General features: G+C 36.5%; 1 protein-coding gene across 4 annotated transcripts in view; it reads left to right on the top strand.

Annotated features, from left to right (window-relative positions):
• nrm (neuromusculin) overlaps positions 1-12,291 on the top strand; it is an 898,245-nt gene that overhangs the window by 157,895 nt on the left and 728,059 nt on the right. For 3 of the 4 annotated variants that reach the window (XM_073984420.1, XM_073984398.1, XM_073984394.1), the window contains exon 3: positions 3,187-3,243. The exons of the other annotated variant lie outside the window; for it this stretch is intronic. The gene's annotated coding sequence lies outside the window, so the exon portion shown is untranslated. The remainder of the gene's footprint in view (positions 1-3,186; positions 3,244-12,291) is intronic. 4 annotated transcript variants of the gene reach the window in all.

Genomic DNA, 12,291 nt, shown 5'->3' with positions numbered 1-12,291 from the left:
CCTTGGTACATAAAAGTCTCGCTGGCTGGCTTTCTGGTTCCGCTTCAATTCTTCAATAAAAGAATAAAGAATAAACAAGGACGAACTAATTCCAAACAATTTCTTTATATCTTATTTTTATTATGTCAGAAATGAAGCGGAGCAAGAAAGCCAGCCATGATAACAACGACTAAAGCTATTAAAATCCACCTGCCATAGTCTAACAGGATCTAATTTTGGGCGATATTTCTTTCGATACTTAAGGCCTCGTCTAAAATAAGATCCTGTTTGAAGATGGACTATGGCAGGTGGATTTTAAGAGCGTCAGTCATTGTAATGATGATTTCAATATTATACAACAACATCTGAGATGTGTGCCCCGAAATGACCCAATAATTAGGGCCACACTTTCAAACATCCGTCGCATTAAATATTTTAGAAGGCTTACATTGGAAACTTCCAAAACTTCCTTTGTCGCCTACGAAACTATTTTTTATTAAAACTGTCGATCTATAAATAGGTTCAACACTCCATTTATTTTTTCTACATTCAGAGGCCGAGGGCATGTCTCCGTGGACCAAACTAGACGAATGTGCAACTCAATGTGCAATTTTCCGTTTCAATTTTTTTCTAGATTCTCAAAAATAATATTTAAAAAAATATGTTCATCTATCCATTAAAACTTAAAGTAAACGTATGATTTTATTTAATCCAAATATAGTAGTTGAATAAACTTTAGAGTTGTTGTTAAGAGACAGAATAAAAATGGTTTGTATACTGTATATGCCGAATACAACGTAAGGCTTGTATAACCATGGAAATTCATAAACATGTCCACTTTTAAGATCCACGCGAAATAGATAGCATTTTCCGGATGATTATGGCTTTGAAAGATCGCTTAAAATTATTTCCTATCGGCGTATAAGTGATGACAACACGTGTACGCACCTGTGAACACCACTGAAAAAAAGTAATTTAATGGTCATTAATGATTCTTATTTATTTTTAAATTTGTTACTAAAATCACCAAAACCCTTTAATCCAATAATATTCAAAAAGATATTTTTTGTTTTGAAATTATTTGCTATTTAAATATTTTTAGAAAATATTTCTCTGAGAAATATTTGTAAACTACTATTTGTCTTGGCTGTCTACCACAATCACATTGTTCTTACTCGTCTATGTTGTGTGTTGTTGTGTTGCGTTGCATTGCTATGTGTCATCTCCTCAGATGTTGTTGTTGTTTTTAGTCAGTGGTCAATTTGTCTTCTAACGAAAAACCACAAAATAGTTGTAAAGTTTATGGTTGGTTATTTGTTGGTATTGTCTCATTCTGGTTCTGGCTTGTTGTTTTGTTGTAATTCCTCTTTGTTTTTCGGCTTATAAAGGCAAAAGTCTGTAACAGAAAATATATCTCACATTGTTTGTTTTAGTTGTTATAATTATTGTCATGTGGCTATGACTGGCTGGCTCTGATGGTTGTGCTTTTGCCAGCCAGCCAGTTGCTCAATGGGTGGGATAGCATAATGGTCATGTTGCTGTTGTTTTTCTTGATAATGGTGATGTTGTTGATGATGATGATGACGACGCAGTGGTTAAATTTATGATACTTAATTTGTTGCATACTTTATGGTTGAGTCATGACAATAGCATGCCTGCCATTATGTCTCTGTATCTGTCTACCCGCCTGTCTATCTGTTGATGTTTCTTTTGTCCGGCTACTGAGCACAAAGGTAAATGTTTGTGCACAAAACATTAAGGTCAGCATAAATGAGGAAGGATTAAAAACAGGCTAGCCAGTGATTAAACAAAAACATTGTGCAATTTTTCTGTGTGTTTGTCAGTTTATTTGTCTGCCTGACCCATGGTGTTAAGGAATGCTTAACCTTAAATATTATAAAAGTTCAAGAGGTTGTGTTTGTGTCAGCCAGCCACCATTAACCCAGTCTGGGTGTGGAGAAAATAGCCATCGAAAGAAGAACTCCAACATAAATGTGTTATTTTTCTCAGGGAATAAAAATTATATTCAACACCCAATAATGCCATGGGATTATAAACGTAATGCCTTTGCCATTTTCATCATTCGTCGTTCAAGTAGAGAAGAAAAATTAGAAATTCAAGTATGAAATGAAACCACTTGGGGGTGGTGCAGGGCGTAATGCCAAAGACAAAGTCCGTCTTCAAATGCCAGACAAGCAATATTAGGAGCCATAGTGAATGGAAGTGGTAGGTGTTTGGTCTCCTTGCTTAAAGTGCACTTTACTGTGAACAGCGCATATAACAATGTCATCGCCAACATTATCATTATCAACATCCTCAACAAAGTGACATTGTTGGGTTCACAGGCACCTACACGTAATTCCATGGTCTTAAGCTAAAATGCCATTACTTACAAAGGACTTCCTGTTTCTCAAGTATGGACGGACAAAGTTCGCACAAAAAATGTTTCAAATTTTCTTAAAAGCAAAAAACCGAAGTATTCCTTCAATATTAATGCCCTCACGAAGCCAAACCAGCGAAGAGAGACATAGCGGGAATATTGTCACCGTTAAGTCATTGTCGCTGTAATGCAATGGCCTTTGTTGCTGTCCCTTGCTGTCATCATTTCACTCTCTCTCTATCCCTTTGCGTACTTTGAAGTATTTTGTAATTTACATTTAATTAGGAATTGTGCTTTGGCGAAAAATTGCATGCTAAACGACAAAACATTATCCTTTCCTTTTGTGAGAGAGAGCAGATATGCAGACAGACAGCCGGAAGAAGACACAAAGACAATGGCTTTGCCAGGAATATTCACAAAGGCATTACCACAATACCGTGGAGAAAGATTCAAGATTCAACAATGTCTCTATTTATGTTCTTATATATAAAGATGTGCGTTTCTGCTGTTGTTGTTGCTCTTGTCGAAAAGCTTACATCATTAAGTGAGACATTAAGTTGTACAAAGTCGTCTTGAACTATTTTATGAACTAATTTCCATTTCCGTTTTATGTTAAAATTGGAAATATTTTTAAGCTGAAAGAAGTTTTGGGAGGTGTGTAAGAATTTTATGGTTTTCTTTATAGGAAATAGATTTTTTGTCTCTTCTTGCTTGAAGTCAGTTTTGAGATTAGGCGTATGAGTAGTGTCAATAGGCATACCCCCTAGTGTACATGTAAACAATTCTTTAATATTTTATTAATAGTTTTTGTTTAATTTTCTTTGCAGAATTTGATCATATTTTGGATATTCCGCTTGCATTTTCTCATCATAAAACAAAAAAAGGTAAGTAAACAACAGGGTGAAATACCTTTAGGTTATGACAAAGTCTATCAAAGGTATCAGAGACAGGAGGCTTAAATATTCCACTGATAGATCCACCTAAATAGAATCCTTAATCCATTATTTTGACCAATAAATCACTTAACCAGTTTTTTTTTTAATTTCGGCCTTTCATTGGGAGAAAAATATACAAAGACCCTGTGCTGTAAAAACCTGAATTTTTTAAGAATATATTCCACGGACCTGTGAACCACAAAACGCTGATTTTTGAATAAATAACGTGGATTTTAAAGAATACTAATATTAATATTTTACATGGACTTCAAGACCACAAAACGTGGATTTTTAAAAGAGATTTTCCATGGACTTCAAGACCACAAAACGTGGATTTTTAAAAAAAGATTTTCCATGGACTTCAAGACCACAAAACGTGGATTTTTAAAAAAGATTTTCCATGGACTTCAAGACCACAAAACGTGGATTTTTAAAAAAGATTTCCCATGGACTTCAAGACCACAAAACGTGGATTTTTAAAAAAGATTTTCCATGGACTTCACGACTACAAAACGTGGATTTTTAAAAAAGATTTTCCATGGACTTCACGACCACAAAACGTGGATTTTTAAAGAATATTTTTCACGGACCTAAAGACCATCGAAGATCATCTGCAGGTCTTTTTGCATCGAAAATCTTCAAAAGGACTTCAAAAGGACCTTTAATACCTTCTTCTTAATAATACCGAAAATGATATTTAAAAGATCTTATTGTGATAGGAGATCCTTCAAAGGTTAATGGTGGCGCTAGTAACCTGATGATACATACACCACACAATGGGTCAAGAAACGATTTTCCTGGCCAAAAATCAAAATTTTGTTTTGTCCCAGATATTTTATTTATATATAGGATTCAATAGCAAATATATTTTTATTTTCCTCAGGTACTACATTTTATGAAATTCCAAATTTAGTGGACTAGAACATTTGTGGAACAACATGGAACAATGTTCTGTTTTCACAGAAAGATGCCCGAGAGTCTCCTCTTTCAGCTTATATATACTTTTGTTCCCGTCCCGTTCCATCCGATTAACACTTTTTTAAATTTATTGAAATTACATGGTAAAAATGTGTGTTTTCCATACTATTCCCCATATGAATCAAATCTTTTTTCACACAAATTAAAATTTTTTGGAGTATATGAGTTTATGAAAACTCAAGGAGTATTTTTTGTAATTTTTGAAAACATTTTAATTTTTTGTAATTTTTTTTGAAAAATTTGTGAAAAAAATTTAATTTTTTTTTCGATTTTTTTTATTTATTTTTGGTATTTTTATAGTTTAGTTATTGGCGTTTGACCGTCTTTAATATATAAGAATATATAAAAAACACTGATATCTTTATAAAAAATAGTAAAAAAATTCAAAAAGTTTAACTTTGATCTTGAATTCCTCTGCAGCTACCATACCGAATTTGACCGCTTGTAATTCATAGGAAAGCTGATTGTGTCATCTGTCTAATAAAAAAAGAATTGTGAACATACCTCAATCAAAAGTTACAGAATTTTGACCACGAAAAAACGATTCTGAACCACTATGCACCGGATATTTTGATGTCATGACAATCTTTGACATCCTTCTATTTAACTCTCTACTTTAAAAAAAAATTGAAAGCATGTTAAATAGTGAATTTATTTGGTGGTACTCCTGGGCGTATAAATGTTGGCGTTATGTATACGCTGTTAAAATAATTTTCCCAAGCTATTTGGAGTTTGAAATGTCATACATCTTCGTAATTTTAAGACAGCTTTGTCTACTGGGCGTATAAGTGTTGACGTTATGTATACACTGTTAAAATTATTTTAATTTAATTTTATTACATTTACATTATTACAATGCTATTTGAAGTTTATATTACTTTACGTTTTTCTAATTTTAAGATAAAATTTTACAATTTTATGACCACTTTAAAGAAGTATTTAAAAGCCCTTCTTCCCATAGAAATCCTTGAAAAGGTGCTTTTATCAAAAAGGCCATAAAGACATTTAAAATATTTTCTTGACACAGACGACCTTCAAAACGTCTTCTTCCTATAGAGTACCTTCAAAAGATTTTCCTTCCATGGTAGATTTTCAATAGGTTATGTTTCCGTCCAAAATCCTCCAAATATTTTTGTCTAGAAGGCCTTCGAAGATGCCAAGAGGAACTTGCTTTGTATTGAAATTAACATTTTCTACTTAAAGGTAATTGGAGGGATATCTAATCTTGAATATTTGGCGAAGTACACTTGGACGTATTAGTTTTGACGTAAAGTATACGTTTAGAGCAGTGCCGACCAAGACGAACGAAGCCACAAATGTGAATGTATTCAAAACATTGGCAATTTATGAAAGTGTGTTAGTAAGATTGTATGCACGCATTCTAAAAAACAAAAACAAATTAAAACATTTGATCTCTCTTGCACGCCCTTTTTTGGGTTCGGATCGTATGTGTGTGAATTGCCGAAAAACTTCGTAACTAGCGACAAAAGGCTGTTCGGCACTGGTTTAAAGCTATTTGCAGTTTTACTTCTTGTTAATTTAATTCAACTTTGATTTTCTTAAAGACCTATTCCAAAGATTTTTTATTTTATCCACCATATTTATCCCTCCCATTTGTGGATGCTACTAACAAATAATTTAATTTAATTTTATTATCGCTGTTATGTGCCAGCGCAAATGAATATTCATCAACTGAACACACCATTTAAATTGTTCCCTTATTTTATAAAGTAGTGAATAATATAGGGTAGTAAAGTACCAAATACAACAATTCAAATTCCATTGGAGCATTGTATCCCCCCGCTTTCTCCTTGCCTAGGAACAAGTCCTCTTCTGTACTTTGTTGAAAACGCCATTGAAATTGTAAAGAATTTTTCCAATTCAATTCAATGGAAATATTCAATTGCATATCACTTTGTAGTAATGGAAAAGCTATGCAAGCTCAAAAGGATGTGTGTGCGAGAACGAGTGAGTGAGTGAATAAGTTTACAGATCCCGTACAAGAAGATGCTAAAGGAAAACTATGATGTTTATTTAGCATTTCCGTAACCCCTTCGTTGAGTTTTTCTTTATCTCTCTGCTCTAGAAAGATATACAAAAATGTTGCTTTAGATGTTGAGGGGGAAACTAGAAGCAGTTGTTGATTGAAGAACCAGCAAAATAACTGAAAATAAAGCCAAGAAGTTTCTTACTTCAACGCCTTGCCTTAAGTTACCGCTCCTTCTACGTTTCTTTTGCTAGTTTAGTTACATACCCCTTTCCTTGGGTTGTCGTTTTTTATTTTTTCCCAAGTATTGATATGGTATTTTCTTATTGTGATAAAAGGGAAATTGTTGCATTGATAAGTAAAATTGATTGAAAATATAGTTTAAAGGCATTTTCTTCGATAAGAGAACTTTCTTATTTTTCGTCTTCTTTGTAGCTTGTATTTCTTTTCTATCTTTCTTTCTTCTTGCTTAACAAAGTAAGTACTAATTTGAAGTAGTCGAATAAAAACTAACTGTGAAACAAATTAAATTGCTAGTAGTTTGTTTTGTAAATTGTTGTGCGTGTGTGGGTTTGAGTGTATTGGTGCAAAGAAGATAAATGAATTGAATCGAAACTTTATTTTGTAAACGGAAGTCTTTTATATTTTGAAAGATAGTGTGCTATGAACTAAGTTAAGGAATTATTCAAATTCCATGTCTAAAGAAATTGTAGATTCCTTGAGAGAATTAAGTTTGGAATTGAGTTTCTTAATTCTGAGGGAATATATTTTGAAACAAACACTTTGGAAGAATCGAAAAGAAAGTATCGTAAGTGATTTTGCAAGAAGAAATTTTGCTATATATAGAGTCTATTTTGTGTGTTAATTAATATTTTTTGTCTATAATACAATTCATCTATAAGAAAAATTCTCTATAGAGTGCTTCCTTTGGAGTGCTGCTACACAATCGATGGTACAGATGGTCACTTGGTCAGTTCACCAGTGGTCAGTGACACCATTGTACTAAGACATTTGCCGACAACGTTTTCTCGATCTTGCAGTGGCATTTGAGTCTTGAATTCCATTTTTGCACTGAGAATAGCAAACAGTGCGTGGGACATAGGCTTCAGAGCTAGGATAACATTTTTCAATATTTTCCCATAAATATCGACATAAGAACAAGGTAGACTTCTATTATATCAAGAAGTAGGGCCTATTTCCCATTTTATCCAATGATATTGGAACCTATTTCTTATCGTATTATCTATAGACCGTGTTGTATATGAGGTCTTCCTATAGAAGACCATGAGGTCTTCCTATAGAAGACCATGAGGTCTTCCTATAGAAGACCATGAGGTCTTCCTATAGATGGCAATGAGGTCGTCTCATAGATGACCACGATGTCTTCTCATAGAAGACCATGAGGTCTTCTAATAGTAGACCTGAGTTTTTCTCACAGAAGACCTGAGGTCTTCTCACAGAAGACCATGGTGTCTTCTCATAGAAGATCATGAGGTCTTCTCATAGAGGGCCATGAGGTCTTCTCATAGAAGACCCTGAAGTCTTCTCATAGAAGACCATGATGTCTTCTCATGGAAGACCGTAAGGTCTTCTCATAGAAGACCATGATGTCTTCTCATGGAAGACCATGAGATCTTCTCATAGAAGACCATGATGTCTTCTCATAGAAGACCATGAGAACTTCTTACAGAAAATCATGAGGTCTTCTCATGGAAGACATGAGGTCTTCTCACCACGAGGTCCTCCTAAAGAAGACCATGAGGCCTTCCTATAGAAGACCATGAGGTCTTCCTATAGAAGCCCATGAGGTCTTCCTATAGAAGACCATGAGGTTTTCCTATAGAAGACCATGAGGTTTTCCTATAGAAGACCATGAGGTCTTCCTATAGAAGATCATGAGGACTTCTCATAGAAGACCATGAGGTCTTCTCATAGAAGACCATGAGGTCTTCTCATAGATGACCATGAGGTCTTCTCATAGATGACCATGAGGTCTTCTCATAGATGACCATGAGGTCTTCTCATAGAAGACCATGAGGTCTTCTCATAGAAGACCATGAGGTCTTCCTATAGAAGACCATGAGGTCTTCTCATAGAAGACCATGAGGTCTTCTCATAGAAGACCATGAGGTCTTCTCATAGAAGACCATGAGGTCTTCTCATAGAAGACCATGAAGTCTTCTCATATAAGACCATGAGGTTTTCTCATAGAAGACCATGAGGTCTTCTCATAGATGACCATGAGGTCTTCTCATAGATGACCATGAGGTCTTCTCATAGAAGACCATGAGGTCTTCTCATAGAAGACCATGAGGTCTTCTCATAGATGACCGTGAGGTCTTCTCATAGAAGACCATGAGGTCTTCTCAGAGATGACCATGAGGTCTTCCTATAGAAGACCATGAGGTCTTCTCATAGAAGACCATGAGGTCTTCTAATAGAAGACCCTGAGGTCTTCTCATAGAAGACCATGAGGTCTTCTCATAGAAGACAGTGAGGTCTTCTGATAAAAGACCATGAGGTCTACCTATAGAAGACCATGAGGTCTTCTCATAGAAGACCATGAGGTCTTCTCATAGAAGACCATGAGGTTTTCTCATAGAAGACCATGAGGTCTTCTCATAGATGACCATGAGGTCTTCTCATAGATGACCATGAGGTCTTCTCATAGAAGACCATGAGGTCTTCTCATAGAAGACCATGAGGTCTTCTCATAGAAGACCATGAGGTCTTCTCATAGATGACCATGAGGTCTTCTCATAGAAGACCATGAGGTTTTCTCAAAGAAGACCATGAGGTCTTCTCATAGATGACCTTGAGGTCTTCTCATAGATGACCATGAGGTCTTCTCATAGAAGACCATGAGGTCTTCTCATAGAAGACCATGAGGTCTTCTCATAGAAGACCATGAGGTCTTCTCATAGAAGACCATGAGGTTTTCTCATAGAAGACCATGAGATCTCATAGTTGACCATGAGGTCTTCTCATAGAAGACCATGAGGTCGTCTCATAGTAGACCATGATGTCTTCTCATAAAAGACCATGAAGTCTTCTCATATAAGACCATGAGGTTTTCTCATAGAAGACCATGAGGTCTTCTCATAGATGACCATGAGGTCTTCTCATAGATGACCATGAGGTCTTCTCATAGAAGACCATGAGGTCTTCTCATAGAAGACCATGAGGTCTTCTCATAGATGACCGTGAGGTCTTCTCATAGAAGACCATGAGGTCTTCTCATAGATGACCATGAGGTCTTCCTATAGAAGACCATGAGATCTTCTCATAGAAGACCATGAGGTCTTCTAATAGAAGACCCTGAGGTCTTCTCATAGAAGACCATGAGGTCTTCTCATAGAAGACAGTGAGGTCTTCTGATAAAAGACCATGAGGTCTACCTATAGAAGACCATGAGGTCTTCTCATAGAAGACCATGAGGTCTTCTCATAGAAGACCATGAGGTCTTCTCATAGAAGACCATGAGGTCTTCTCATAGATGACCATGAGGTCTTCTCATAGAAGACCATGAGGTTTTCTCATAGAAGACCATGAGGTCTTCTCATAGATGACCTTGAGGTCTTCTCATAGATGACCATGAGGTCTTCTCATAGAAGACCATGAGGTCTTCTCATAGAAGACCATGAGGTCTTCTCATAGAAGACCATGAGGTCTTCTCATAGAAGACCATGAGGTCTTCTCATAGAAGACCATGAGGTCTTCTCATAGAAGACCATGAGGTTTTCTCATAGAAGACCATGAGATCTCATAGTTGACCATGAGGTCTTCTCATAGAAGACCATGAGGTCGTCTCATAGTAGACCATGAAGTCTTCTCATGGAAGACATGAAGTCTTCTCATAAAAGACCACGAGGTCTTCTCATAAAAGACCACGAGGTCTTCTCATAAAAGATCACGAGGTCTTCCTAAAAAAGACCATGAGGTCTTCCTATAGAAGACCATTAAGTCTTCCTATAGAAGACCATTAAGTCTTCCTATAGAAGACCATTAAGTCTTCCTATAGAAGACCATTAAGTCTTCCTATAGAAGACCATTAAGTCTTCCTATAGAAGACCATTAAGTCTTCCTATAGAAGACCATTAAGTCTTCCTATAGAAGACCATTAAGTCTTCCTATAGAAGACCATGAGGTCTTCCTATAGAAGACCATGAAGTCTTCCTATAGGAGACCATGAGGTCTTCCTACATAAGACCATGAGCTTGTATTAGAGACTCGACCGTCTCTATCTCTTCTTCTTCCTATAGAAGACCATGAGGTCTTCCTATAGAAGACCATGAAGACTTCTCATAGAAGACCATGAGGTCTTCCTATAGATGACCATGAGGTCTTCTCATAGAATTCGATGAATGAAGACCATGAGGTCTTCCTATAGAATACAATGAGTTCTTCCTATAGAAGACCATGAGGTCTTCTCATAGAATGTCATGAAGTCTTCTCATCGAAGACCATGAAGTTTTCCTATAGAAAGCCATGAGGTCTTCCTATAGAAAACCATGAGATTGTATTAGAGAAGGTCATGCAATGTAGATGCTCGACCGTCTCTATCCCTTCTTCTTCCTATAGAAGACCATGAGGTCTTCCTATAGAAGACAATGAGGTCGTCCTATAGATGGTCATGGTCAGGTCTTCTCATAGAATGTCATGAAAACTTCTCATAGAAGATCATGAGGTCTTCCTATAGAAGACAATGAGTTCTTCCTATAGAAGACAATGAGTTCTTCCTATAGAAGACCATGATATCTTCTCATAGAATGTCATGAAGTCTTCTTATCGAAGACCATGAAGTTTTCCTATAGAAAACCATGAGGTCTTCCTATAGAAAACCATGAGCTTGTATTAGAGAAGATCATGCAATGTAGATGCTCGACCGTCTCTATCCCTTCTTCTTCCTAAAGAAGACCATGAGGTCTTCCTATAGAAGACCATGAGGTCTTCCTATAGAAGACCATGAGGTCTTCCTATAGAGGACCATGAGGTCTTCCTATAGAAGACCATAAGGTCTTCCTATAGATGGTCATGGTCAGGTCTTCTCATAGAATGCCATAAAGACTTCTCATAGGAGACCATGAGGTCTTCCCATAGAAGACCATGAGGAATTCCTATAGAAGACTATGATATTGTGTTAGAGAAGATCATGCAATGTAAATAATCTACCGTCTCTATCTCTTCTTTATCGACAGTGGCCAACGCCACTGTCCCATCCTCTCTTACAGCTAGAGGTATATAATGAGCCGTACTAAGACTCTGAGTCATCTTCATCCCTAGCTTATCGAGTGAGAGAAGGGAAATGGTTCTAGGTTGGGTGATCGAGGGCCAGATTGGTTTGAATATCTACATTAAATAAACTATATGTGGTGCGTTTCTGATGATAGAGAAATATGCTATAGGTATCAGTTTGCTTAGGTGAGTGTTTGACTTTTGGATGTTCGCAGTAAACACTTGCACCTGTCGCTTCGTGTGTACATAGGCAGACCATTCAGAGGAGAATAGCCTTCATCCCAAAATTCTCTGCTAATTACTGAGTTTAGAGTCAAACCTGAAAGAGGAGGGCATGTAATTGCTTCTGTGAATACTGTCAAGCTGACTATCAATTAGGTTTAGGACATTCGCATGCTCAAAATGTGAAACTGGTCACATTTCTGACCATCGGAATCTAAAATGGGTTATCTTCAGCATGAAACTGTAGGTTGGAGTACAGGATAACGTTCAAAGAAACCAGATTTAATACTTTTGATAGCTCCGGTGATTAGAATAGAAGGATCCCTTTGCTCACTTGACTGTAGTGCCTTATTACCAAGTTCCTGACACCGGACAAGTCCATTATGGTTTAAGATAAGCAGAGCCACTTTTGCATGCAAACAGTGTATGACATGTGAACTGAGTCACCAACTTTTACCAATGAAGTTCTTGCAGGAGTAGAGTTCAATAAGACTTCTCCTCATCTCATGCGACGGTCTAAGATTGTACCGAGGTGCGTTTCTTGGTCAATAGTAAGAGCTCTGTTTTCTAGGGGT

Source organism: Musca autumnalis, unplaced genomic scaffold (assembly GCF_047663935.1).
Source record: "Musca autumnalis isolate F117 unplaced genomic scaffold, ASM4766393v1 scaffold_4, whole genome shotgun sequence".
NCBI classification, from domain to species: Eukaryota; Metazoa; Arthropoda; class Insecta; order Diptera; family Muscidae; genus Musca; species Musca autumnalis.
The sequence above is the reverse complement of the archived record's forward strand: the minus strand, read 5'-3'. Positions and strand labels throughout refer to the sequence as shown.